The sequence below is a fragment of the Peromyscus californicus genome, unplaced genomic scaffold (genome assembly GCF_007827085.1).
Source record: "Peromyscus californicus insignis strain IS unplaced genomic scaffold, ASM782708v3 Scaffold_10__1_contigs__length_136768540, whole genome shotgun sequence".
Classification (NCBI taxonomy): domain Eukaryota; kingdom Metazoa; phylum Chordata; class Mammalia; order Rodentia; family Cricetidae; genus Peromyscus; species Peromyscus californicus.
This window is the reverse complement of record NW_026294391.1, coordinates 11,132,399-11,160,398: the sequence shown is the minus strand read 5'-3', so window position 1 is coordinate 11,160,398 and position 28,000 is coordinate 11,132,399. Positions and strand designations below refer to the sequence as shown.

Genomic DNA, 28,000 nt, shown 5'->3' with positions numbered 1-28,000 from the left:
TTTCTGTTCAAGCAGATTCTTCCAACCAGAACCTTAGAGAACCTAGCCTAGGCAGCCTGATGACCCAAGTCATGCCCACCCAAAGGTCTGACCTTCAGAATTATGAGGTCATGTGCTTAGTTACCTGGCAATTTGATTCACAACCCTAGCAACACAGTGAATCAATTGAGTACCGGTGAGGACTTATCCTGTTAAATATCCTTTCTTCCCATGAGCACATCAATCAGGTACACAGTAGATGTGAAGATGTCTGGGGCACCCAATGAGCATTTCAAATGTAGTATTTTACTAATATAGACAGAAATGGACTTAGTGATTGTCATATACGTGATATATATTTTCTTTATTGTTTCTTCAAAGGGATTGGGCTATAATGCTATCTGGGGGACACATGGGCTAAGGTAATACTCCTGTACAAATTATTGAGAAATATGAAGGGCATATATGATCTATCTGCACATTTTTAACCTTTTCACAGCAGTTACAGTAGTTTCACTGGACCTGTAGAATTTATAGGAATATAAATAGGGAAACCTTTTCTAGGAACGTCCTTTGTTATATGGTTTTCTGTCATAAAAAATGTCCCTGTGCCAGGTACAGGTGCTTAAAACTAACTTAATAGTCCTTCTGCTGTCCTACAAAGTAGGAAAGCTTTGCTCTTCAGTGGCATCTCTCCAATAGCAGCAATCTCACCCCAAGCTTTGGCATGATTCATTCAGCCCATGGCTTTAAACTGTTGACAGAAACAGTTAATTACAATGACTTTTGTGTTCCTTTGTATTTTCTCAACCTGTCTTTTCTAAGTCACATGCTTTAAAACTTTGGGTTGAATGGAAAATAAACTTAGAACTGAGGTTCTGAGCCTCATTGTTAACTTTCCAAATAAGACTTTCCGTCTCTGAATTTTCTCTCTCTGTCTTAACTTTCTCCTAGTCATCTCTCTCTCTCAATCTCTCTCTTCCTCTCCCCTCTCTGCCTATAAAAGTGTGTGTGTATTTATACATAAAGATATATACGTGTGTGTGTGTGTGTGTGTGTGTGTGTGTGTGTGTGTGAGAGAGAGAGAGAGAGAGAGAGAGAGAGAGAGAGAGAGAGAGAGAGAGAGAGAGAGAGAGAGAGAGAAAATGGATTCCATAAGTAGAAGCATAGCTCCTGTTAATATTCTGATCCCGCCCCTTGGGGCCGTCCTGTGTCTTAACATAGAAGTCTCTTTTTAAGGAAAAACTCCATCCCTTCCTCTCTCTCTCTCCCTCCACTCCCATGAGGTGTGCACCTCACTCTCTCTCTCCCTTCCTCTCTCTCACTCTGTCTCTCTGCCTTTTTATCTCTCTATTATAATAAACTCTCCACATGGATGCAGCGTCTGGGTTTTGTATTCCTGGCTACGACCACCATGATCACATGGTGTGCATCTGCCCAGCCTGCTACTGCATCTGCCCAGCATGTTTCCCTGCACACTTGGGATACCCTTGCAGGGAGGGGGGGTAGTAATAAATCATAACAGTTCCCACTTAGTATTTTCGCTTTTCATCAGCTAAGCTCAGAAACTTTCAAAGATCAGCTCTGATAAATTACTATGAAATAGTGCGACAGGCCACTTGGCAATTGTTTTTCATCCCAGTGAAGACTGAACTTCTGAACAATTTATTTGCTAGCTCAAACACCTAGTTACATGAGCTTGCATTTGTACAAATATTTTGGCACTAAGTTTATGAGGTTGACTTGAGAGATAATTAGAACTATTAGTTTCCTTTTGCAGAAGGCATTCTCTCACTTACAATTTTATTTCTCTTTACATTTTTAAATTATTTTTATGTGTAGAGCTGTTTTGGCTGCCTGTTACATGTGTACCTGGTGACATCAGAGGCCGGAAAAGGGCAGTGGATCCCACAGACCTGGAGCTACAGATAGTTGTCAGCTGCCATGTAGGTGCTGGGAATCGAACCTGGGTCCTCTGGAGTAGCTCTTAACCACTATACCATCATTCCAGCTCCTACTTATTTCTTAAGCTTAACTTCTCATCATGATTTTCTTCTACATTTATTCCTTTTGCTTTTCCTTGCTGTGCTGATGCTGGTGTAGAATTTCTTAGGCAAAAGCTCTGTAGGCAGTTGCAGGACTTGACTTGAGATATAGTCAAGAAGAGTATTGCTAAGTGTGTAACAGGAAATCGATCTCTGTTGACTTTAACAATGTCTTCTGTGCTGTGCTGTCATCGTAGGTGAACTGTCTGAGCTCCACGAGTCATATACTTCACTGCATTTGTGAAGTCAGAGAGGCCTGAATTCCCAAGGAAAATTCCCTAAGCACGAGGCGTCTGTGTATAAGGTAAGAAAGTGTTACATTTCCAAAAGTTTTATGTCCTAAATCATGTTTATGGTAGGTTATAATCCAATGCTTCTGAAGGCACAGCAAGTGTACAATAGTACATCCATCAATACAATAATCTTGGGTGTTTGTGCACAAGGTAGGCCTGATGTTGCTATGCAGATTTGAAATCAGCATTGGTGATCCTCTGATTTTTTTGAAAGAGGAATATTATTTTATAGGAAATTTACTCATTTAAAAGTGTCATATAATCTCAACATAATGAATGGGCAGGACAATAAAGCATTTTTTTTTAGTTTGGATACAGACACTGGATCATTCAGTAACCCTTGAAACCAAATTTTCTGAATTTTGGTTTCATAAGAATAATTATCCTTATTAATTTTTTCTTAGAATTCCAGATTTTCGGGCTTGATACAATCAGGGACAGTTCCAATCAATGGAGCAATTGTGGGAGTCTGCTGGAGTCCAGCTCTGACCTGGGTTCTTGGGGGGAGGAGAGAGGAATGAGGAAATGATAGAAAGATAGAAAGAGATGATAAGAAAGACCAAGACACAGGATAGCTTTGGGAGGGCCCTGGGTCAATACCCAGTCACCCTGAGGTTTATTGAAAAGGGCTTTTTATAATATGCCAAGGGGAGAGGCAAAAGACCTCCTTCTTGCAAGATCAAAGCACACTGTACAGCCAAGTGTAGACCCTTCCAAACACCTGGTAACCACGCCTCTGGCCAAATTATCCCATTATGCAGCCCTGCTGGGCAAAGCAAGCTCAGATTCTGTGACCCTGAGTAAGGTCTCACTAGAGAGCCTCTGTGGCCACCACAAGTAATGGAATAAAAAGGGGTCCAATCCCATCAATAATTGACCCAAATCAGAGATTGATCAGCACTTGATCCTGATCTAGAGTTGATTCAGTCAGTTGCCAGCCTGATCCAGAATTGATCCAGTCTGAGCTTGATCTAAAAAGTGGCTAATCTGATAAATACTGTTACAAATCAGGGTTTTGTTCTAAGTACTGGCTAATCTAATAAGGGGATTTGTAAATGCAACCAACCTTCTTATTAAATAAGAAACACAGAACCAATGCAAAGAAGAAAGCCAAGAGGTCAGAGCTAAGAGCTAAAACCTTACCCTTCCTCCTGCGGTGGTCCTACCTCTCCGAACCAGAGCTACCCCTGTGTTAAAGTCTTTATATAGAGTTTCTGTTCTGCCTTCTCATTGGTTGTAAACCCAACCACATGACCGCCTCGTCACAGCCTGTCTGTATAGGCCTCCAGGTTTTCCATGATTGGTATTGAAATTAAAGGCATGTGTATCCAATAATGGCTGTATCCCTGAACACACAGAGACTTACCAAGCTCTGCCTACCAAGTGCTGGCATTACAAGTGTACGCCACCACTGCCCTGCTTTCCTATGGCTTGCTAATAGCTCTGACCCCTGGGCAACTTTATTTATTAACATACAAATAACATTTTAATACAAATAAAATATCACCAGGGATTGATGGTGCCTAATTTTACCAGAGCTAATCATTTCAGTGCTTTATTTCGGGGGCCCCCAAACTGAAACTGATTTAATCTGATATTTGCTGTGGGATGGTCTTTCTGTATGTGTTGCTTTCATTGGTTGATAAATTAAGCTACTTTGGCCTATGGCAAGACAAGATAGAGCCAGGCAGGAAATCCAACAGAGATACAGGGAGAAGAAGGGCAGAGGTGAGAGAGAGAGAGAGAGAGAGAGAGAGAGAGAGAGAGAGAGAGAGAGAGAGAGAGAGAGAGAGAGAGAGAGAGAGAGAGAGAGAGAGAGATGCCATCCAGCCACCCAAGGAACAAGATGCCAGCAGACTGGTAATGCCGCAGCCATGTGGCAAAATGGGTTAATTTAAGTTGTAAGAGCTAGTTAGTAATAAGCCTGAGCCATCGGCCAAATATTTATAATTAATATAAGCCTCTGAGTGATTATCTTATAAGAGGCAACTGGACAGGGCAGGACACAAAAAAGCCTCCAGCTACAGATGTTGATCCTAATCAGTGCTTTATTGGATCAGGGGTTGATATAACCAGTGGTTAATTGAATCAGGGCCTTGACTCAATCAATGGCTAACAATTACAAGCAATTATTTTGCGTGAAAGATAGGTGCATAATACATCATATAACTTCGACAAGAATGTCATATTTTACATAAAAATCAACCTAGGAACATAAAATGAGATGGGAAAGTTTATGGGAACTCTTAGTAGATATATATGATTACAGTGTTTATTATACTATCTTTTGATGAAGTTGTGTGGTGACTCTGGAGAAAGTGGTGTGATAAGCTGTGATAGGACAGTGATGGGAGTCTTACTGGGGGAAAACATGATTAAATTATTGTAATAAAGGGTAAATACCAGAGTCTCGGGAAGTAAATCATTCCTGCAGGCAATTGTTTACATTTTTTCAAGGCCATTTCTGGAAATAAAGCTTTAGGGAAGGTTGCAGAGGGATTTTTCTTATCCCTGCTGGCAGTCTATGTGGTTGCTATGAATCAGTGGTAGGATTAGATGAATTCATTCAGGGGATCAGTTGAAGTTTCTGTGTTTCTTTTAATCACTCATATATATATGTGTGTGTGTGTGTGTGTGTGTGTGTGTGTGTGTGTGTGTGTAATCTATCTATCTATCTATCTATCTATCTATCTATCTATCTATCTATCTATCCATCTATCTTTATCATCTATGATGCCCTGCCATGACATTTACATAAAGGTTTAGAGAAAAGTATCATTTGGTTATTAAGAGCATAGAGTGACCAGTAAAGCTCATCAGCTTTGGGGATTCCCGTTTACTAGACTTATTGTACAGCAGCAACTGAGACCAACTCCCTTCCATACCCAACTTGTGTTCTGATAGTCCTAAAGAGAAATGGAGAGGGTGGCTGATGACCATTTTGCAGTATACTGTTTAAGCCTCGTTATTGCTTTCTGATCATTGAATTCATCCTTGACCTTAACATAATAATGATGGCTGAGTGTAACTCGAATCTTAAAAGGTCTTATTAATAAAAACAAACCTGGGAGCCAGGTATTGGGGTGAACGCTGAAAGATCAGAGAAACAGAGCAAGCCACATCCAACCTCACCTTGCCAGTTCCTCAGCTGATCTTGTTTCCTCAGACTGAAAGCCTCTGAGTCCTCACTGGAATGGATCTTCATCTGAACTGCTGCTAAACACCTAAAAGCTTAACAAGACTCTAGTTCCTGGTCCTCACGCCTTATATACCTTTCTGCTTCCTGCCATCACTTCCTGAGATTAAAGACGTGCGTCACCATGCCTGGCTGTTTCCAGTGTGGCTTTGAACTCACAGAGATCCAGATGGATCTCTGCCTCCTGAATGCTAGGATTAAAGGCATGTGCTACCACTGCCTAAACCTGTGTTTAATATAGTGGCTGTTCTGTTCTCTGACCCCCAGATAAGTTTATTGGGGTTCACAATATGTCAACCACAGCTGAGGTAGCACATCTTTCTCATAAAATTTTCTGAAACTATACTTGGTTAATCTTGATTGTTAACTTGTCTGGATTGAGAGATGCCTGAGATATTCGTAAAGCACATCTCTGGGTATGTTTGTGAGGGTGTTTCTAGATAGGAAAAGATCCTGAGGCCTCCACACTAATGAGCTGATTAATCTATTGTTGGATTTAAGATTTGAATAGACATGGGAAGTATCACAGAAGATGCTTCTTAGTTGCAGAAAATTAATTGATCTCTCTCTCTCTCTCTCTCTCTCTCTCTCTCTCTCTCTCTCTCTCTCTCCCTCTGTGTGTGTGTGTGTGTGTGTGTGTGTGTGTGTGTGTGTGTGTATGTGTGTGTGTGTGTGATGTATCCTCCTCCTTTCCCCCTACCCCCTCCCTGCTTCCTGGATATGGAATGAGCGTCTCTGGCCTATCATACTCCATACTCTCTCTGCCATGATGTTTCACCTCAGGCATAGGAAAAAAAAAGTGTCCCTCACATGGTCCCTAAGCTCTGAAATTGTGAGCCAAAAATAAATCCTTCCTCCTTTTAAGTTGTTTTTCTTGGGTATTTTGACACAGTGATGAAAAATGAACCCACACATCCCTTCAGTTTCACCTGAGCATGCAAAAGACTACTTATAGCTGCCTTGTCGCTGGTACTGTTTTGTGTCTGTGGCCCTTGTACTCTGGGGAAGGGACCCAAAAGACTTTAACCAGTGACTGACTGGTAAGGCGTTGTGGATAAACCACCACAAGTTCTTTGCTCTTTTATTAAAGTATCTTTAAAATGTAAATTTGCATTTTCAGTCACTTACCAGATACTGTTCTTCTTGCTGATCTAAGGATCACACATGGTATCATAATACTAAAAATATCAAGCCACATCGAGGCCCAAACCATTTTCATATATATATATTCTTTTGGTAGAATAAGTTTCTAAAGTCAATTCTAATTGTGTCTCCTATCTTAGGAAATCAACTACTTGAAATAACTTGCAGGGGAAAAATATCTGGATTTATATTTTATCTTAGCCATCCCTGTACTATGACTTTGGTTTTCTTGATGTTAAGGTCAGCTATCTTGCTAGGCTTAAACTACCATTAAAATCATTAGTGTTGTATGTTTTTTTAATATTTCGAAATAATTCAAATGCATTATTCATACATCTGGATGGATCAAATATGACTTGTACAAGGAATCTTTATAGTAATAAGCCTTTCATCAACGTAAACATGAATTATTTCATCAGTGCATTCTTTTCTGTCCATAATGTGTCAGCGTTTTAGGTACATATGCAGATTTTATGGCATTTTTCCTCTATGATAATATATCTCTTTAAAGAAAATATCACTTTATTTCAAACTTCTCTTAATTTTACCCACTGTCACCTCCTACCTAAATGAGTCATGTCAAGTATTCCATGCCACTTCTTTTGACAATTACCTGATAGTTGAAGTAATTTTCATGCATTCTGTCACTTTCTTCCCTCTTAGTCCTTGGATGCATTATAAGCAGCATACTACATTGACTTGTGAGAAGAGTTTGTGGGAGGATGCTCAAATTAAATGGTGCTTATGCTTGTCTTTCATCCCATATATCTAAGAATCCTCATGGCTTATGTTCTCCTGGTCTGTTCATGGGGTAGGTCCACTCTCTGCTAACTTTTTGAATGGCCATTTCTTCCAATCTTCTCTGTCTTGTATGGGCTCTTCTGTCCCCTTCCTCATTGTTATGATTCACTTTATCCTCAGATAAATTTAACCAAAGACGTTTGTGTGTGGAAATCTCCTAGATCTTAAAGGAGAAATAGTCCAGTACCACGACCTTACAACTGCTTCCCACACCAACATGACCTCAGCCCTTAACTGTTCCCCATGGCAGGGAATTTCTTCTCAGGCTCCTCACAGTGCTTATCTTCTTGACCCTTTCTCTTTCTCTCATCTCTACTTGCTTGCTGTGACCATCTCTTTTGGTCACCTTAACTCCACTACCATTTCACTAATTCAGTTCTCCTTTCTGGTTCTCAATGATTTGTAATTTAAACAAGGGCCCTTGCATCTCTCCACTGCAAAGCTAGTCCAGACCCATCATCACAATATAGTGTTTTTCTAACTGAGAAAACTGTCTGTCTCTTGCTTGACTTGGATCCTTCTCTTACAGAGAGGAAAGTGCCTGCAGTTAGTATGACTTTACGTACTATCTTTCTTCTGTTATGGTAGTTAAAAGGAAAGATAATGGGATCTCCTTGCTACTGAGAATATTAGCACAGGGTTGGGAAAGAAAACTATGGTGAATTAAGGAATAAGTACATCCTCATGTTAACAAGGGGTGAACACTGTAGATATAGGAACTATTGCTTGAGGTCTTATAGTGGGAGAGAGATTGGGCTCTGTTCCAAGGAGGACAAATGGTGATTTAGAATGGAGAAGTAGGGTGTTGGTAGGATCTGCCCATGAGGGACCAGGAGTTAGCCAGATCCTTGACAGGCAGAGAGATAGGGAAGGCAGCTACTGATAAAGATGGCAAACTCTGCCTTCTTCCTTTCCCTCCTGACAAAGGTCTGGTGGGCATTTTCTCCCACCAGCGGGGCTCTCCTTCTGGCTGATGAGTCCAGGCTAGTGATATATTCAAAGTCAGTCTTGAACATGTTTACCTAAAGCTGTGGAGCAAACAGCTCCCCTTTCTTTGTTTAAGCTGTCCAGTCCAAAATTAGGCGAGGGGAACCCATCCAGGCCACCAAAATCACTTAACTCCCTCATGGATTTAGGTCCCTTCTCTGCTCTGCGCGGAGCCATTCCTCTGCGCGCGCGTGTGCGTACGTGCGTGCGTGCGTGCGTGCGTGTGTGTGTGTGTGTGTGTGTGTGTGATGGTTAGAGGACAATTCTCAGCAGTTGGTCCTCTCCTTCCACAATGTATGTCTCAGAGATTGAGCTCAGGTCACCTGGGCTGACCCAGAACTGTATTGAAGAGTCGAAACAGGATTCTCTAAAGACAGTGGGGGAAGCCCGAAGTCCATCCTACTTGGTCAGAGGGCTCAGCTGAGACTAAGGTTTCATCCAAGGAGAGTATTTGCTGGTTTTTCCTTTCTTCATGGAAAAAAAAAAAGAGAAAACATTTTCCCTTGTGGACATAATAAATCCAATTCTTGTTTGGGCACAGCTTTTGTTCATTAACGTTTAGCTAAAACAACTGTAAAGGTTGGTTCCTAGACAGTTTTATTGGATGATACAAGGTATCAGGCATTTACACATGAGTATTTCTATGACGACAAATGAAACACAAAATTAATAGTTGCAAACTCAGTTTCTGAGTCCTTAAGGGAAGCAGGCATTAGTTTTAGATTGAGCTTAAAGCGTCTTGAGATAGTAATGACAATCTGCCTAGTTTCCTGATTTGCACTTTGAATGCCTTCTTTGTATTCTGATGGATTTTCTGAGCCTTTATGCAGCATCAGGGATGATCTGTTGCTTTGAGTTCCTTTAGGCTCATATTATGTCACGTAGCTTTAGCTTAAATGTTTTTGGGAAAGAGATTAATTCTCAGAGGTGCAAAATCAGGAGAGCTAGAGGAAAAAAATGGAAACATTAGTTTGAAAAGTTGTAAACTGGTATTAGAGGAGGCAAAAATAATTAGGAATTGTATAAGGTTGTGCCTTAGGCTTTAATTGTCAACTTGATCTAGCTTGGATTCACCTGAGAAGGGAATCTCTTTTCAGGGATTGCCCAACTCAATTTGGCATGTGGGTATGACTGTCTTGATAGTTCTTGTTGTGAAAGGGCTCAGACCACTGTGGGCAGCACCATCCCTAGGTAGGTGGTCCTGGTCTGTATAAGAAAGCTAGCAAAGCATGAACCTGAGAACAAGTGTTCCTCCCCAGTTTCTGCTTCAAGTCCCTGCTCGAGTTTCTCTGCTTACTTCCCTTAATGATGCCCTGTGACCTGGAAGTATATATAAGCCAAATAATTCCTTTCCTTCCCTAAGTTGCTTGGGGTCAGAATGATTTATCACAGCAATCAAAAGGAAACTAGAACAGTGTCCCATTGAAACTAATTTCCTCCTTACATTATACCTCTTTAAAAAACTTATTTATTTTTCATTTTGAGAATTTTATATATGAGCACCATATTTACATTGTTGCTGTACCCCTTCTCCCTCAACTCTTCCTGTGTTCCCCCGCTCCCTCTCTAATTCATGACCTTTTCTATCATTATTACTGTTACACACAGAGCCCCTACTGATTTCATTAATATTGCTATTAACCTATCAGGAGACTCATCTCTGGAGAAAACTGATTCCCCTTCTTTCAGCAGCCATTGGTTGTCTGTAGCTTCTTGTCTATGGGAGAGGGGGTTGAGAAATTTCCACCATCCGTGTTGGCATGTTGACTGGTGTCATTAGGCAGGTATTATTCAGGCAACAAAATCGTTGAGATGTCATGTCTAGAAGACTATCTCACAGCAGGTGTCCTGATCCTCTGGCTCATATAGTCTTTACATTCCTTCTTCCATATTTCCCGAGTTTTAGATGTAGGAATTGTGTTGTAATGTATCAACTGGGGGCGGGGAACTCAGTCACCATTCTCTTCATTTTGACTAGTTATGGATTCTGGTAGCAGCCTCTCTCTACTGCACAGAGAAGCTTTTTAAATGAGTGATGAGATCTCATCTTTGCCATTGGCTGTGAGTGTGGGTCTAAGTGACTCCCAAAATGTTTATTGCCATTGTTTGAGGTTACCTCCCAGAACTTGAAGGCAAGACCCTTTTGCTCAAGATACCTCATATTTTAGACACAGGACTTGGAGACATCCAGCTGGAACTGACCTAGAAGCCTCCTCCCTGAGGACTAGTTTTCATATTGTCAGAAGGTGCTATGCAAGCTGCCAAGGGAGAAAAGCAATTATAGTCATGTCCAGCTGTCAAACCCACAAACCACAACAGTGACCAGCCTGACAATATATTCCCAGTGGTGCAATAGTGGCACTGCTACTTTGAAGGTGAACTTAAGACCCCCTCGGCTGGAGGAAATGAATGCCTGGTGCTGTAAAGTTAGCCATCTGTGTCTGATGAGCTCATGCACCCCAGAAGAGAAGCTACTGTATCACCACCTTCCTACACCAGGATAATTTCTAACTGCACTCCAAAAATTTACCTTTAGACACACAGATGAAGTGTATCAGGAACCCTTCATTAAAGAATCTTTTTAATTTCCCTTTTGATTCTTGTTTGCAAATGGGGTCTGGTCTCATTAGATTTTGACCTGATTATTATATAAACACACTAAGAATGGCAATTGGTCACACAGGACTTTCGAAGTTAGACAACTTTTTGTTTGGCTGGGTTATTGTAGGGTGAGCAGAGTCTCACTCTGTAACCCAGGATGTAGTTTAATTTACCTTCGTCCTTCTAAATCAGTTTCCAGGGCTTCAGGGATCACAGACATGTGCCACCATTACTCAGAGCTACTGAAACTTTCCATGAGAAATATCATATTAGGGTTTGGACAGACAGCTCAGATGTTAAGATCACTTACTGCTCTTGGAGAGGACCTGGTTTCAGTTTCTAACACCCACACTGTGGTTCATCATCTTCTTTAACTTCAGTTCCAGGGGATCATACATGTTCTTCTGGCATCTGTGGCCATTGCACACAGGCGGTAGACAGACATATATGCAAGCAAAACATTCATACACATAAAATAAATCTTAAAAAAAAAATCAAAGGTTTAGAAGTCTCTTAAGACTAAAAGGCTAAGTCAAGTACTTGCCCTCAGAGTTTAGCTGCAATAGGTTAGAGATCAGGGCAGATATCTCTGTTGTTGAGATTTCCGCGTGTATACTGAGGTTCCTGGGAAAGCCAGAGAGTGACTCTCTGATGTGTAATGTCGAAATCTCACAAATCAAGTACTATCCTAGTATTCCAAGAGGGCATATTGGTTCCATAAAAAAATCTACTTTAGTTTCTTGAATCTGTCTTATATCTGATGCTACACATATTGTTTTCTAATATGATATTCAACCAAAGCCTTGATAATACAATTAATGTTTTCAATTGTGTCCTATTATAACAGATTCTTATTGAAGTTTATGCAAACAATTAATTGCCTTGAAAATTAGAATTTTAAAATTCTAGAGCAAACAGGATGAGGAAGGGATGCTTAATTTTTACTTGCCAAAGGTATACCCTACTAAATTCTATGTGTTACAGACAGTTTGAGAGAAAAGTGGAAATTTTTAATCTGGGGAAAAAACATTAACTGAAAAGCAAGGTTTCAAATAGGAAGGCCATAAAACTATGGTCATTCTTCTTAAAATCAGTTCTCTGGTTCTGCTTGTCTTAGGTGAGACATTTTATGAATCCCTGAGCTTTTTTTAATTTATTTTTTATTTTTTACTAGAGTTCTGGAAATATTTGCACAGATAAGTTTTAATGGTCAGAGACATATATTTTGGAGTACTTCTTAGAGTTGAATTTTTCTGAAGATGAAGCACATTGGGATACTAGGTAATTTTGAACTTGAGAAAAGCATCAGAGTAAAACAATGACTATCAGTGAGTAATAAAAGACCTCACAATGGTGACTGGAAAAATTGTCCAGAGGTTAAGAGTACTGACTCCTATTCCAGAGGACCAGAGTTTGGTTCCCAGCACTCATGTTGAGTGGCTCACAATTGCTTGTAACTCTAGCTCAAGGGGATCTAATATCCTCTTCTGATCTTGGTGGGAACAAACTGTGTAGCCAAGGCTAAGCTCACACTCTCAAGGATCATCTTGTATCAGTCTCTAAAGTGCTAGAAATACAGGCATGAGACACCATGCATGGCTTTATCATTTTATTTTATTTTTTAGAGTAAAGCACACTGAGACATACAAGTATGATTGTCCAAGATTATGTCCCAAGCTATTTTTATTTTATTTTTTACATTTCCTAGGCCACTGAATCAAACAGTCCATTCCTCTCTCCTTTGATTGGTGTATTTAAAACAATTTATTTAAAGTTTATCTCACTGTAGTATATGCTCCCTTCCACAACCAGTTTGAACCATGGTTTTTCATGATCTCATGACCTGATCATCACTCTCATGACCATTTGTTGTCTCAGAGACCCTGTTGTCACAGGCAGAGCTAAGATTAAGCAACAGAGCCTTGCTCATAGCCCCATTTCTCCATGTCTTATATGTGACTTCTACCAAACATTCTCCCTTGAGAACTGGAAACCTCAAATGTTTTTAGAGAAGCAGATGCCATCACGTCTGTTTCTTGCTGGAAGAGGTTCACAGGCCTAGTGTTGTTGTTTGTTTTTTGCTCTTTGAGGGGCCGTCACCCAGCTCCGAAATAAATCACACATGGAAGCTAATTTTTAATTAGCTGGCCTTAGCTTGGTTTCTTTCTAGCCAGCTTTCCTTGACTTTAAATTATCCCATCTAGCTTTTGCCTCTGGGATTTCCCCATTCTCATACTTCTGTAAATCTTACTCTTACTCCATGGCTTGCTAGCCCCTGATGTCCTCGTCCTCCTCTGGCTGCTAGATCTCCTCTTCTTCCACATTTCTCCTTCTATTTATTATTTATTCTCTCTGCCTGCCAGCCCTGCCTGTTTCTCTCTCCTGCCTCACTGTTGGCCATTCAGGTTTTTATTAGATCATCAGGTGTTTTAGACAGGCAAAGCAATACAGCTTCATGGGGTTAAACAAATGTAACATAAACAAAAGTAACACACCTTAAAATAATATTTTCCAACAGCCTAGGGTTTAGGGTGTTCTAGAGCTTACTATCATTGCTGTCATGGATATCTAGGGGCTCCCTATTAAAAGAAGGTGGACAAGCAGTTGGTATTTCTAAGTCATCATCATTTTTTTGGGGGGGGGAGGGGGGTTCCGAGACAGGGTTTCTCTGTGTAGCTTTGGTTCCTATCCTGGATCTCACTCAGTAGACCAGGCTGGCCTCGAACTCACAGAGATCCGCCTGGCTCTGCCTCCCGAGTGCTGGGATTAAAGGCGTGCGCCACCACCACCCGGCTAAGTCATCATCATTTTAAGTTTTAGTACTTGTAGTCTAGAAGACATCAATTGGACTAGGAGGATAGTGAGCAAGGGCCAATTAAATTAGCAATAAAGAGTCTATGGGGAGCAGTATAAGTTACAGCTGATTTTGTTGATAGGAATGTTATACAAAATATTTGTCCCATTTGGTCCAGTGTAGAACATGATATCTGGGGGAGTTAGGCCAATCGAGTAATTATTTGAAACTGTCAAGTAATTACTGTCAAGTAATCATTTGAAACTGAATCTATTCAGTGATGGAAGAAACAAACTTGATTAGCCATAGAAGAAGCCAGGAACTGAAAATGTAGAACACCCTCTGCAATCCTATTAGAGTGGCAAGAAGAAGCAGTCATGGCCATGCCTATTCAAACAATGATTGGAAAATATGTCAGTGAGAACAAAGAACAGAGCATTAGGCCTTGCATGAAGGACATAGACTTCTTATTAATTATGAAAACTTGGGCTTAACTTAGGCTTGTCCCACTAGCTCTTATAACTTAAATTAACCTCCTTTTATTAATCTACATTTTACCATGTAGCTTTTTACCTTTCTTCCATTCTGTATGTCTGACTCCCTCCATGTCTTGCTGGTGTCTCCTCTGTGCCTCGATTATCTCCTCCTACTTCCTTTCTCTGCCCAGAAGTCCCACCTGTATCTCCTGCCTAGCTATTGGCCATTCATCTTGTTAGTAAACTAATCACAGCAATACATTTTCACACAGTGTGCAAATACCCCAGAACATTTCCCCCTTATTGTCTAAATAAAAAGGAAAGGTTTTAACTCTAACATAGTAAATATACAGTAAGAACAAATAGCAGGTGAGAATTACATTTACAATGTCCAGTCTATCTGTATTTTGGCAAATTCAGATAAAATATTCCAGTATCTATCTTATCTTGGTAAGTCAAAATTTACTTTCTATCCTAACTTGTATTGCCAAACCAAAATTATCTTTTTAGACGCCAAATCATTTTCTTAGATAAACAACAACTTAAGCTTCTATGTTTCTCAAACTTATAAACTTTATATCTTTTATGTAAGTTTCCTTTCTGAATTTTGTAACAAGAAAAACTATAGCTATACTATCTCTTCCTTAACTCCATCAGAGACCTGAGTGCTGGGGGATGTCTTTCTGTATGCTGTGAATATATGTTGTTCCCAATGGTTAATAAATAAGCTGCTTTGGCCTATGGCAAGGCAGCTTAGAGGCAGGCAGGAAATCCAAGGAGAGAGAAAGGAAGGAGAAAGGTGTAATCTAGAGAGACGCCAGCACCACCAGGAGAAGCAAGATGTGAAAGTACCTGTAAGTCACGGCAACGTGGCAACTTATAGATAAATAGAAATGGGTTAAGTTATAAGAGCTAGCTAGCAAGAATCCTTCCATAGGCCATACAGTTTGTAAATAATGTAAGCCTCTATGTGTTTACTTGGGTCTGAGCAGCTGTGGTACTGCGGCTGAGAGAGATTTGTCTGGATCATGGAGGGGTGGGGTCTGGCAGGACCCAAGAAACTTCTGGCTATACCTGAGAAGGATATAATATTACCTGAGTAAACAAGAAGTGCAGAGCAAACATCTTCCAAAACTACAGAAATGACAGAAGTAGCTGGCTGCCTGGACAGTCACCCAAGATTTGAGATGTGATTGTTCAAAAGTAGACTCATCAATCCACACTTTTATCCCGTCATTTCTATACTATATCCCCCCCTTTTTCCTTTCAGAAAGAGATCCCTGAATCTAATGTCCTATGTTTATTTTTTCTGAGCATTACCAATAATAACTTGTAACCAACACACCTAAATGATGACAAACATCCATAACCCACTGAATGACTAAAAACCACCTACTCTTGGGAATGTGAGCGTTGGGTTCTATAGACTGCTTCTTGTTATCTAGAGGTGATGACATCTTTAGGGGACACTGAGAAAATTTGGATAATGATCAAGTCCTGGGAGAGCTAACTATCTTTTATTGTCTAGTCTCTGTGTAACGGGAAAGTGCAGGGCTTATCTGAAGTCCTGGCTGGAGTAGGCTGTGAGGCTGGGCCATCTCAGCTTGCAGCTTTGAAGTTGTTCTGGATGCAGAATTTTGAGAAAACTACAACAGAGTCATTCTGAGAGGCTGGGTCACCTGGGATACTTGTCTTTATTGGTGTTTGATCTTTTTTATCTTTCTGAAAACATACAAACTTTTAAATGTAATATATATACCCGCATTAACACAAGTATGGAATGTGTGCTATGCACAAATCAGTAAAAGATTTTTGTTCTATGTTTGAGCAGGTAAAAGGCATCTGTCAATTTTATAAGTTCGTTTGGACTATATAATCAAACCTCTATCCATGCCAGATGAAAGGATGGCATGTAATAATAAGTCATGAGATCTCTGTAGCCAACAAGATTTATCATGTCTCATCCAGTCTCAGAGCTGTTCCCATATCAAGGGATCAGCATATACATCACCTGTTCTGTAATCTTTCTTGCCTTTTCCCCTCATGTTTGCAGCCAAGATCCTCAGGATATCTCCCCTGATCAAATCTGATCTTTATGAATTTTGAAGAGAACCATAACTTTTTGTTTCCTATGGAAACAAAGGCATAACCTCTCCCCCAATGCAACATATTTTCTGACTTCCTTTTTGAAGTTATGACATTCTTAAAATATATAAACTGGTTTAATTTAGCAGTTTCCATAATCCAACATCTTTAGTAGCTATTGTTTTTTGTACATTAGCATTTAAAAATTCAAAGTCGACAAAGTACCATATGGGATTCAGACACCCTGTGTATTTCCCATCTTTATGTGGCTTATTTTTTTATGTTACTTTATTCTTTCTTTAAAGATTTTATTATTTTTAAACTATTTTTTCTATGACTATCTGTCCCCATCTTCTTTAGCATCTAAGCACATTTTTAAACATACTATATCTGTTCAGAGGTTTTTTTCAGTCTGGACCTGACTTTACTAAGCACCTGCAGCATCCAAACCATAATCTGCTAAGCATTGCTGGGCTACTCTGTTGACTAGTTCTGCCCCACTCAGTTCCCTGAGAGCCTAGACTCTTATCAGCAGTACCAGGTGGGAGCCATGTTTTACTGCCCCAGCTCTGGGAGTTTGCTGAGTTTGAGTAGCAGGCATTTTTACCTAGTGTGCTGGCTGCTCAAATGCTCTGTTTCACAGTAGGGCCTCTTAAAAGAGCCCGTGACTCTGTATGCTGTGAGCAGTGGGCTCTGTGTCCATGCTCCACATTAGATGTTATTTATAGCTAGTCTTTTCTCTGTAATGCCAGCTCCCAAATAATGATAAGGAGACTTCTTATTAATTATGAAAGCTCTGGCTTAGCATAGGCTTATCCCATAGCACTTATAACTTAAATTAACCTGGTTTTATTAGTCTACATTTTACCATGTAGCTTTTTAACTTTTTTTTCATTCTGTATGTCTGACTCCCTCCATGTCTTGTTGGCATCTCCTCTGTGCCTTGATTATCTCCTCCCACTTCCTCTCTCTGCCCAGAAGTCCTGCCTATATCTCCTGTCTAGCCATTGGACATTCATCTCTTTATTAAACCAATCAAAGCAATACATTTTCACATAGTGTATAAATATCTCACAACACTCCTTTGTGGCCCCAAACTTGTAGGAGCCATTAGCTATGGTTTAAAGATTGGAACAAAGTGTAGGCAGTGTATATGGAGCTTGAGGGGCAAATATGACAGATCCAGCTGAAATGAAGATTCTTCCAGTAATAGAGGAGACATGAAAACAGGGAGTTGGAGTTTTAATTACGCAAAGCCTGAAAAATTAGTTTTGACAAAAGTTGAATATCCAGAAAAACTTTTATGATAGTCAAGAAAACATTTTCCTGGTGGGGCATAGATAAGAGCGAATGTAAGTGTTATCAAGATACTGCCCATGAAGATAACTTTAAAAGTAGTTGCTATGGATCATGGGTTCATAGATTTCTGAAGTTGGTTCTTGGGGACTGTGGGGGGACCCACTTTTTCTCCAGGGTACCCTTGAGGAGAGAGGGATAAGAGATATTAGGTAGAAACGTAGAGGAGTGAGAAACAGAAACACAGGATAGTCTCAGGAGGGCCTTTTAAAAGAATGCCAAGGGGTGGAGCACAGCCAAGTGCAGACCCTTCCAATCACCTGGTAACCATGCACGTGGTCAAGCGATCCCCTAATGCAGCTCTGCTAGGTTAAGCAAGATCAGATCTCACTAGGAAATCTTTGTGGGCCTCCACAGGGGACCCTTAGATTTTTCTTTCTATTTCTAATTTTTTTATGATTATTTTGTCCAGTTTTTCTTTCTGTTTTGGTGTGTTTGGTTGTGAGTCTTGCCTTCAATGGCTGAGACATCTCTCCAGTCCCATATTTTCTTAATTGTTTTGATAACTTCATACATGAGCACTCTACTTATATCACTCCTGCCCCTCCACTCCCCGCTGATTCCTCTCACGTCCCCACTTCCAACTTCATGACCTTTTCTTAATTATTATTGTTATAGACACAAACACATAAGCATGTGCACATGCATGTGCACGTGCGCGCACGCGCGCGCACACACACACACACACACACACACACACACACACCAATTTTCTGAATTTGTTTAACATTGCTCATATGTACATGTGTTTAAGGGTGACCACTTGGAACTGGACAACCTATATGGAATCTGGCCTCTGAGGAAGCTGATTCTCTCTCTTAGCAGCCATTGACTACCTGTAGCTCCGCATCTAGGAGTGAAACCTGATGTAACAACATGGACAGGCCCCTTTCTAAATCCTCAGTTAGTTTGCTACCCAGTAGGGATCTCTTGTGTCTTGCATTGAGCATTTTTTTAAAAAATCATTTTTTTTTAAATCCCAGACAGGTGAGCCCAATAGGTCACATCATGAAGTTTGACAGCTGTTGGAGTGCTGTCCCTTTTAAATTGGCTAAATCTGGTCATCTGACCTATCTTAGTAGGTCTTATGGAGTGCTAGGTTTCCTGGCTGAACAAGGTCAAGTTGAGAATCCTCCTGTGGGTTTGTAGAGTTTTGTTTTATAATACCAGGTATTTTGTTTTTATGATTATACTTTCATTCTGGGTGCTTAAAACCATGTAGGTGGCCCAAATTAATTAATCTCTTCCTTCCTCCCTCCCTCCCTCCCTCCCTCCCTCCCTTCCTTCCTTCCTTTCTTTTTTCCTTTGTATTTTAATTTTTTTCTTCATTTTACATACCAACCACAGTTTCCCCTCCCTTCCCTTGTCCGCTCTCTCCCACCCCCACCCTCATCCACTCCTCATAGGGTAAGGCCTCCCTCCATGGGGACTCAACAGAGACTGGCATATCAAATTGAAGCAGGCCCATGTGTGCTGCCCACCCCCATATCGAGGCTGAGCAAGACATCCCACCATAGGGAATGGGCTCCAAAAAGCCACTTCATGCACCAAGGATAAATCCTGGTCCCACTGCCAGGGGTCCCACAAACAGACCAAGCCACACCTACATTCAGAGGGCCTAGTTTGGTTCAATATGGGTTCCCCAGCCATCAGTCCAGAGTCTGTGAGCTCCCACTAGCTTGGGTCAGCTGTCTCTGTAGATTTCCCCATCATGATCTTGACACCCCCCCATATAATCCCTCCTCCCTCTTTTGACTGGACTCCAGGTGCTCAGCCCAGTGCCTAGCTGTGGATCTCTGCATCTGCTTCCATCAGTCACTGGATGAAAGCTCTATGATGACAATTAGGGTAGTCATCAATTTGATTACAGGGGAAGGCCAGTTCAGGCACCCTATCTCCTATTGCTAGTAGTCTAAGCTGAGGTCATCCTTGTGGATTCCTGGGAATTTCCCTAACCCGGTGATGGCTTCATCTATCAAGATATGTCTACCATTGCTCTCCTTCTCTGTCTCTCCCTCTACTTGAACATCCTGTTCCCTCATGTTCCCATCCTTCATCCCCTGCCCTTTTCCCTCCTCCCAGTTTACCCAGGAGATCTTATCTATTTCCCTCCCAGGGTGATGATTTATGGGTGTCCCTCTTAGGATCCTTCTTGTTACCTAGTTTCTCTGGGGTTGTGGATTATAGCCTGATTATCCTTTGCTTTACATCTAATATCCATTTTTGAGTGAGTACTAACCATGGTTTATCTTTCTGGGTCTGGGTTACCTCACTCAGAATGTTTTTTTCCTAGTTCCAACCATTTGCCTGCAAATGTTATGATTTTGTTTTCTTTTAACCACTGAGTAATACTCCATTGTTTAAATGTACCACGTTTTCTTTATCCATTCTTCAGTTGAAGGGTATCTAGGTTGTTTCCAGGTTCTGGCTATTATGAATAATGCTGCTGTGAACATAGTTGAGCAAGTGTCCTTGTGGTATGATTGAGACCAAGCATTAACACATTAACAGGAGCTGATAAAGACCGGACTTTCCAATTAAGTCACACACACACACACACACACACACACACACACACACACACACACACACACACAAAAGCTGAGTCTTGGGTAGGTTGATCCCCAATTTTCTGAGAAATCACCATACTGATTTCCAGAGTGTACAAGTTTGCACTCCCACCAGCAAGAGGTGGCCAAGGGAGCAAAGCTTCCGATGACATTGGACAGTGAACTGTCTTATGTAAGCAAAACCACTGAGGTAAGGGACAATACACAGCCGAACCTCCTGAGAAGTTATCCCTCTACTTGTACTTTGGATGTAATGGCATCTGCTCTCCTGAGACATAACAAACTGCTACATTTGGGGGATCAGTTGGGGGAGAATATGAGGATCTAGTGGTGATGACTGGATAGGAGACTTCCTGTTGGATCTAGTGACAGAAAGCTAGATTCCTAGCATTTGTATTTTTTTGTAATATTTGTAGAGACTTAGCCAGGGCTAGACAGGATTGCTTTCTTGTTCCAGTATCTGTGACCTTGAACACCGGGCCCTTTCTGCGTTTTGAGGTTCTAGGGTGTAGCTGCCTAAAGTTAATATCAGTCTAATTATTTGTCTTCCAGTAGTTGCATTTTCACTCCAGTATAATCATTCTTTGTACCAGAGGGGAAAAAACTCTACAAAAACAACAAACAAACAACAAGAACTTACCCCACAGGGGAAGGCATGGTCTTAAAGGGCCACCCTCTATGCTTAATTTTTTTAAATGTCTAATTGTCTCCATTATATGATGAGACCAGGTTGTATCTCATTTTATCCCCACTGAATTTTGAGTGAATGAGAAGTATATAGACAGACTTGACCACAAGAATAAATCATCTGTATTGGAACCTGATTTATAGCTTTTACAGAAGTCAGAAATGAGTATCCTCTAGATTGAGTAGGGCCGTTGGTAATGGGATGGGGGTGTAAATAGGTGTTACTGGGGGAATAGAGGAAGTCTCAAGAGTCTTACTCTTGAAGGACCTTAAATTAATGAGGACCTTCCAAGTTTCTGGAAGATTCCATGTAAATAGGTCCCATCAAAACTGAAATGGAGGAGTCATCTTTACATTTACCATAAATATCTTGGCGATCAATCTCTCAGGAACAAAACAACTTTGTGTAATTAATATCAGACTATTTTCCCTCCCATTTGCAGAAAAGCTCCAACTGAGGACTGGTGCTCTGTTTAAGGATGCTGCTAGATGACCATATCTTCTCATCCTCTAAGAGGTATCCCAGTTTCTTGGGGGTGATCCCAAGGGGGTTAGACCCTCTGGTATACAGAGTTGTAGCTCGAATGTTAAAAGGTCTTTTAATAAAAAAATCCAGAGCCAGAATATTGGGGTAATGCTGAAAGATCAGAGAGACAAAGGAACAAGCCACAGCTCACCTCGACAACTTCATGAATCCTCTGACTGAATGTCTCTGAGTCCTCACCCAAAAGGTTTCACCGGAAAGGCTTCAGCCGAAAAAGCCTCTAGCTGAAAGGGACGCTTTTGCCAAACGGCCTTTAGTTCCTGTTTTCTCACACCTTATATACCTTTCTCTGCCCTGCCATCACTTCCTGGGGTTAAAGGCGTGTGTGCTTCCCAAATACTGGTAGCAAAGGAATGAGATCTCAAGTGCTGGGATTAAAGGCATGTGTGCTTCCCAGTACTGGGATTAAAGGTGTGTACTATCACTGCTTAGCTCTGTTTTCTCTCCTAGACCGAGTCAATCTCATGTAGTTCAGGGTGGCTTTGAACTCACAGAGATCCAGGTGCACCTCTGCCTGGCATCTATGGATTAAAGGTGTATGCCACCACTGCCTGGCATCTATGTTTAATCTAGTGGCTTGTTCTGTCCTCTGATCTTCAGGCAAATTTTATTAGGGTACACAATATATCACCACACAGAGCTGGTGTAGAGAACTTGCTTTCTTTTCAGAAGAGGGAATAGAAGGAAAGGGCCATGGGTTACCAACAGACATGTCTATTCCCTGGGCATGTCATAAGTTCCTGTTGTAAGTTGGGTGCTCCACATTTCAAACAGTAATTCAGGTCTCACTGTGAGTCAATTATCCCCTTGATACCCATGGTAATACACCCTGAGCATTTCCCTTTAGCTCCAAGGATCAGATGCAGCTAGCCTATCTTGTCATTCATTACCTTTACTTATAGCTCCTCATCAACTCTCTACACAATTTCTTTTCTGGGTAAAGGAACAACTTTGAGGTTTTTAATTCTGCGTATAGGGACTATACAAAACTGTGCTTTTTCGTATCTGTGCTGGTGAATCTTAATTGTCAACTTGACTGGACTTGGAATCACCTAGAACACATTTCTAGGTATGTCTATGAGGGTGTTTCCAGAGAAGTTTAACCTAAGGTGGTAAACCATCCCTGAATGTGTGCAGCATGGGGCTGAGGTACTGTATTGAATAAAAATGAGAAAGTAAGTTGAGAACTAGCATTCATCTACCTCTGTTTCTGGATTGTGGATGTAATGTGCCTAGACACCTCACACTCCAATTACTTTCCACTGTGATAAATTTGATAGATTGTATCCAAAATAAACCCTCTTCTTTCCCTAAGTTTCTTTTTGTTGGTATTTGGTCACAACAGGCAAAGTAACAAAATATTCTGTAGTCCCACATATGTCTTTTAGATTTCATATTGACCTAAGAGAGGGAATTAGAGAATGCAGTTAGAGTTTGGGGTCCTAAAATTGGTACCTAATGAGGGACAAAAGTCAAATGGCTAACCTTAGGCCAGTGACTCCTGAGATTCTGTAGAAGAAATCGATTCTCCTTTCTCAAAGTGGTGATAATATGGTCAGGACTTTAGGTCTCTACGGCTGTCTTAGAGTAGTTGAATATGATCAAAATATATAGTATGCAATTCTCAAAGAATTAATAAAATGCCTCAGAGGGCACTCATACATATGGTACACAGACATATATAGCCAAAACACCTATATATGTAAAATAAAAATAAGTAAATCTTAAAAATTAGAACAAGGGAAAAGGGTATTTACAGGAGCATAGGCATCTTACCAATTACTACACTATTAAAAGAAATGCCCCTCCCCCAACAGCTATTAACTTCCTATAGCTTCTTGGGGAGGGGTTGGTGTGGGGGATTCATATGCCCCTCTTCCTTAGCTACTGCTAACTGCCTATAATTACTTACACACCTATAATGGAATACAGACAGTCGCACCCTTGTGCAGATTAGCATAGCTGCTCTGAGTGCAATGGCCATGTCAAGCCCTGAAAAGTTTGTTCCACATTATTTAATCTCTTCCTCCCTTGCTTAAAATCTCTCCACCTTCTCTTCCATGATGTTCTGTGAGGTTTGGAGAGGTGATACAGATGTATCATTTATAGCTGAATATGCAACACTTATTCTCAGCACTTTGAAGAAGGTATTGGATCCCTTGGGACTGAAACTAGACAGTTGTGAGCTACCATGTGGGTGTTTGGTATTGAACCTAGGTCCTCTGAAGAACAGCCAGTGCTCATAGCATCCGAGCCGTCTCTCCAGCCCTTATGGTTTTATTTTATCATTATTCTTTAAAACTTCTTATTTTTAATTTTTATTTTATGAAATTAAAATTAATTTCATCATTCTTCTCCTCTTTTCTCTTTCCAGCACAACCCATGTACCCCTTTGCTCTCTCTCTCTCAAGTTCATGATCACATTTTCTCTAAAAAAAATCTATATATGCACATCATACTACACATACCGACATACACACACACACACACACACACACACACACACACACACACACATATATATACATATCACACACACATATCACACACACACACACACACACACACACACACACACACACACACACACACACACATATATATATATATATATATATATATATATATATATATAAACTACAGGGTGAAGCTACACTTACAAAGTCTCAACAACATGGCTGCCTAAACAAGACTTCAACAAGGATGACACCAATAGACACACTAACATGGAAGGTAGAAATAACATGGAGCCCCAACCATAGATAAAGCAAGTAAGGAATGTTGAGAGTGAGAGAAATATCCTTCCCTCAGAGAAAAGCTCCCCAACTGATTATGCAATACCAAGAGGTCAATTCTAATATCATACACATACAAGAAACATTATATAATGTGGGATTTGAGTGACAATGGCCCCCATAGGCTCATATGTTTAAGCACTCGGTCCCTAGTTGGTGGAACTGTTTGGGAAGGATTAGGAGGTGTGGCCTTGTTGGAGGAGGTGTGTCACTGAGGGTAAATTTTGAGGTTTCAAATTCCTATACCATTCCCAGTTCTCTCTCTCTCTCTCTCTCTCTCTCTCTCTCTCTCTCTCTCTCTCTCTCTCTCTCTCTCTCTCTTTCTCTCTCTTTCTCTCTCTTTCTCTCTCTCGCTCTTTCTCTGCCTCCTGCTCGTAGGTAGATGTAAGCTCCCATCTAGTGTTCCAACACCATGCCTGCCTGTTGCCATGCTCACCACTATGGTGGTTATGGACTCTCCCTCTGAAACTATAAGCCTTCATTAAATACCTTTTTCTACAAGTTGCCTTGGTTATGGTACTTTGTCACAGCAGTAGCAAAGTAACTAAGATAGAAGTTGGTACCTAGAGTAGGATATTGCTGTCCATGCTAGTTTTTTGGAGGAATATGGAAGACTTGCAGACTTTTGACTAGGAAAGCAGTTGAGTGTTGTAAGTGGGGCTTAGTGGGCCATCATAGTAGGATCTTGGGAGACAGCAGGGTTGAGAGCAATATATATTATGGAAACCCAACCCAAGAGGTTTCAGAGGGGAATAATGTTAGCAACTCGGCTAGAAACCATTCTTGTGATGTTTTAGCAAAGTATGTGGCTGTTTTTTGCCCATGTCCTAAGAATCTACCTGAGGCTAAACAGACCAGTTTGGGTCTAATTATTTGTGGAGGAGATTTCATGACAGCCTAATATTGACTCTGTTGTGTGTTTATAAATGATCACTCTTATGCAGATGTACAATGAAAAGGAGCAAGTGAGGCAAAAAGAAATACAAAATGTACAGTTTGAGGAGAAATACAGAACCAGGCAATTTAATGTTGGAGCCGTAGTTTGTACTGAAAGAGATAAAGAGAAATGAAATAAAGGGAGTGATGCCCTCAGGGCAAGACCCCATCAGCAGCTAATCCTGCAACTTGTACAAAGAGCAGACCTAAAAAATTATCTGTCCCTAAATAGCAACAACAAATCAAAGCTTATGCAAATGAAATTCACGGAGGGGACCAGGTTCTACCCCATGCTTATGGCAGAACTTGTCAGATTTGGCTTCAGCCATGTGTGTCTGGTTTTAGAGTCATGAAGGATACAGGAGTAAAGGTGTTGTGGAATCTTCCTCCATGGTTAAGGAAAGCCCCTGAGGTCAGGGATATAGCAGGGGAGTCCCTGCATGGAGGCCTTGAGAGGTCATTTTGTGAAACTGTGGAAGTGTTAGAGACCCCAAGATGTTAGTGATGTCAGACCTGAGGGTTTTCTTCCAAAGAGAATTGCAGAGTGGAATCAGCTCAAGAGATAGAAGTGTGTTGATGTCAGCAAATCAGAAAGGGATGGGTCATCTAAGCCTTTTGGCATCAGAGATACAAGATTCCCTTTGGGAAGGGTTAGGAGGTGTGGCCTTGTTGGAGGAGGTCTGTCATTGAGGGTAGGCATCCTGCATCATTCTCATTTTTTACTCTTTGTCCCCTGCTTATGGATCAGATATAAGCTCTAGTTAGTGCTCCAACATCATGCCTACCTGCCTGCTCCCATGTTCTTGCCACCAGGTTCCTACCTTGAGTTACTCTCTTGGCTTCCATCAATAAACTGTGTGACCTGCCATATGTAAGCCAAGCAAATCCTTCCAAAACCCAAGTTGCTTTTCATCATAGTCTCAATTACAGCAAAAGAAATTTAAGGCAGTAACCTGGTCTCAAATTTATAGCAATCTGCCTACCTCTGCCTCTTGAGTGCTAATATTACAGTCATGAATCACCATACCTGGCTCTAGGAAGGGAATTTTAAATTAATGTACATCTATTATTATAATATTTGAGTTGGGAAGAATTTCTTTTATCTAAAGAGCAGTACATTATGTAAGTTACAATGAAATAGTGCACTTCATTTACAATAAAATGGTGATGCTTCATTTTTTAACAATAGAGTATCATTTTAGAACTATGGTGAGGGAAGACCATTTATACATAATTTATTCACAAATGGTTTTTATTGTAATCCTGAATATCTGCTTCTTTTTAAAGATGTGTAACATGTTAGCAGATCAGTACACTAAAATTTCTGCTTTTAAAAATTTAGACAATTTAATAGTTTCTTAGTGTGAAATTTGTAAATAATCTTTTATCATAATAATACGCTTTTTTGAGACAATGCCTTACTCTGTAGCCTAGGATGACCTAGACTGGCATCAAACTCACAACAACCTTCCTGACTCAGCCTCCTGAGTGCTGGGGTCATATTTAAGCCACCATGCCCAGTGGTCATTTTTTAATGTAATTTTACTGATGTATAACCTATGTGCAAAAAGTCACCAAGTTAAACTGTTTACTTTATAAGGTTTCTATTGAATGTATGCAATTATTTAATTACCACAAATAAGACATAGAACATTTCTGCTTTTCCTTAAAGTCATCTGGCCAATTCATGGTCAATGCCTTTACCCTAGACCCAGGTAGTTACTGATTTGCTTTCTTTTAAAAGAGGATTTTGTGTTTAGATTGTTTTTTATACTTGTAATTATGCTATGTGTAGCTTTTGTCTATGGGAATAAATAAACATAGATATTTAGAAGGCAGTTGCTGCTCTGTCAGTTTAGTTAAATATCAGCAGTTAGTTCCTCACTTGGGCTTGTGATCTTGAGTGTTAGCTCAACATACTGCACCAAGCTCGAATTGACTCTACTCCCCACCCCCCCACCCCCCATGGGACCAGCCTCAAATCCAATTAGAGGACAATTGATTATCCCCACAACAGACAAACCACTGTTGTATAGGTTGGCATATCTTCCCATCAAGTTGGACTTTTGGTCCATAGGGTTCACAGCTAGCTAAGACCAACAATGATTCCTTTCTCCCTCAGCAGCCTCTGGTGGTTCAGATGCTAGCCAGCATGAAGAAAGTTTCCAGCTCAGTGCCAGCCTGTTATCTTACAGCCAAGGTGTGTGGTATCTTTTGTAATATGTAAAAGAACTTACCTTCCAGTTCTGCTAGGTAGCCAACAGTGTTGATAAGAGTTCATATTATTGTAGGCTTCTGGGCCCTCCATGACCCACTCCTGTGGAGTATCTCATACTTGGGACTATTAATCCTTCTTCAACTCAGAACACATGCCTTCTCTACTTAAAACTTTCCACCTACAGTATTCTCTCTTGCTGTTTTCCTTTGATCACTGTTCTAGTATCTTTTTTCAGCCAAGATACTCCCCTCCATGTCCCTTAGTCTGTTTTCTGGCTTCCATCAGTACTCTATGTTCAACAAGCAGAACCTGAGTGGAAACCAATATCCACATATAGGAAAGAGCATGTGGTATTTGTCTTTCTGGGCCTGGCTTATCACTTTGTATACAGTTATTTTCAATTCCATCTATTTCCTTGCAAATTTAATCATTTCATTTTTCTTTACAGATGAATAAAATTCCATTTGTTTATGTACCACATTTTCATTATCCAT

General features: G+C 40.6%; 1 protein-coding gene across 8 annotated transcripts in view; it reads left to right on the top strand.

Annotated features, from left to right (window-relative positions):
* The window catches only part of Sytl5 (synaptotagmin like 5), a 271,854-nt gene that overhangs the window by 43,716 nt on the left and 200,138 nt on the right, over window positions 1-28,000 (top strand). For 7 of the 8 annotated variants that reach the window (XM_052742124.1, XM_052742197.1, XM_052741874.1 and 4 more), the window contains exon 2: window positions 2,222-2,328. The gene's annotated coding sequence lies outside the window, so the exon portion shown is untranslated. Of the gene's footprint in view, window positions 1-2,221; window positions 2,329-21,456; window positions 21,531-28,000 lie in introns of all 8 variants that reach the window. The other variant, XM_052741552.1, reaches the window with a different exon arrangement.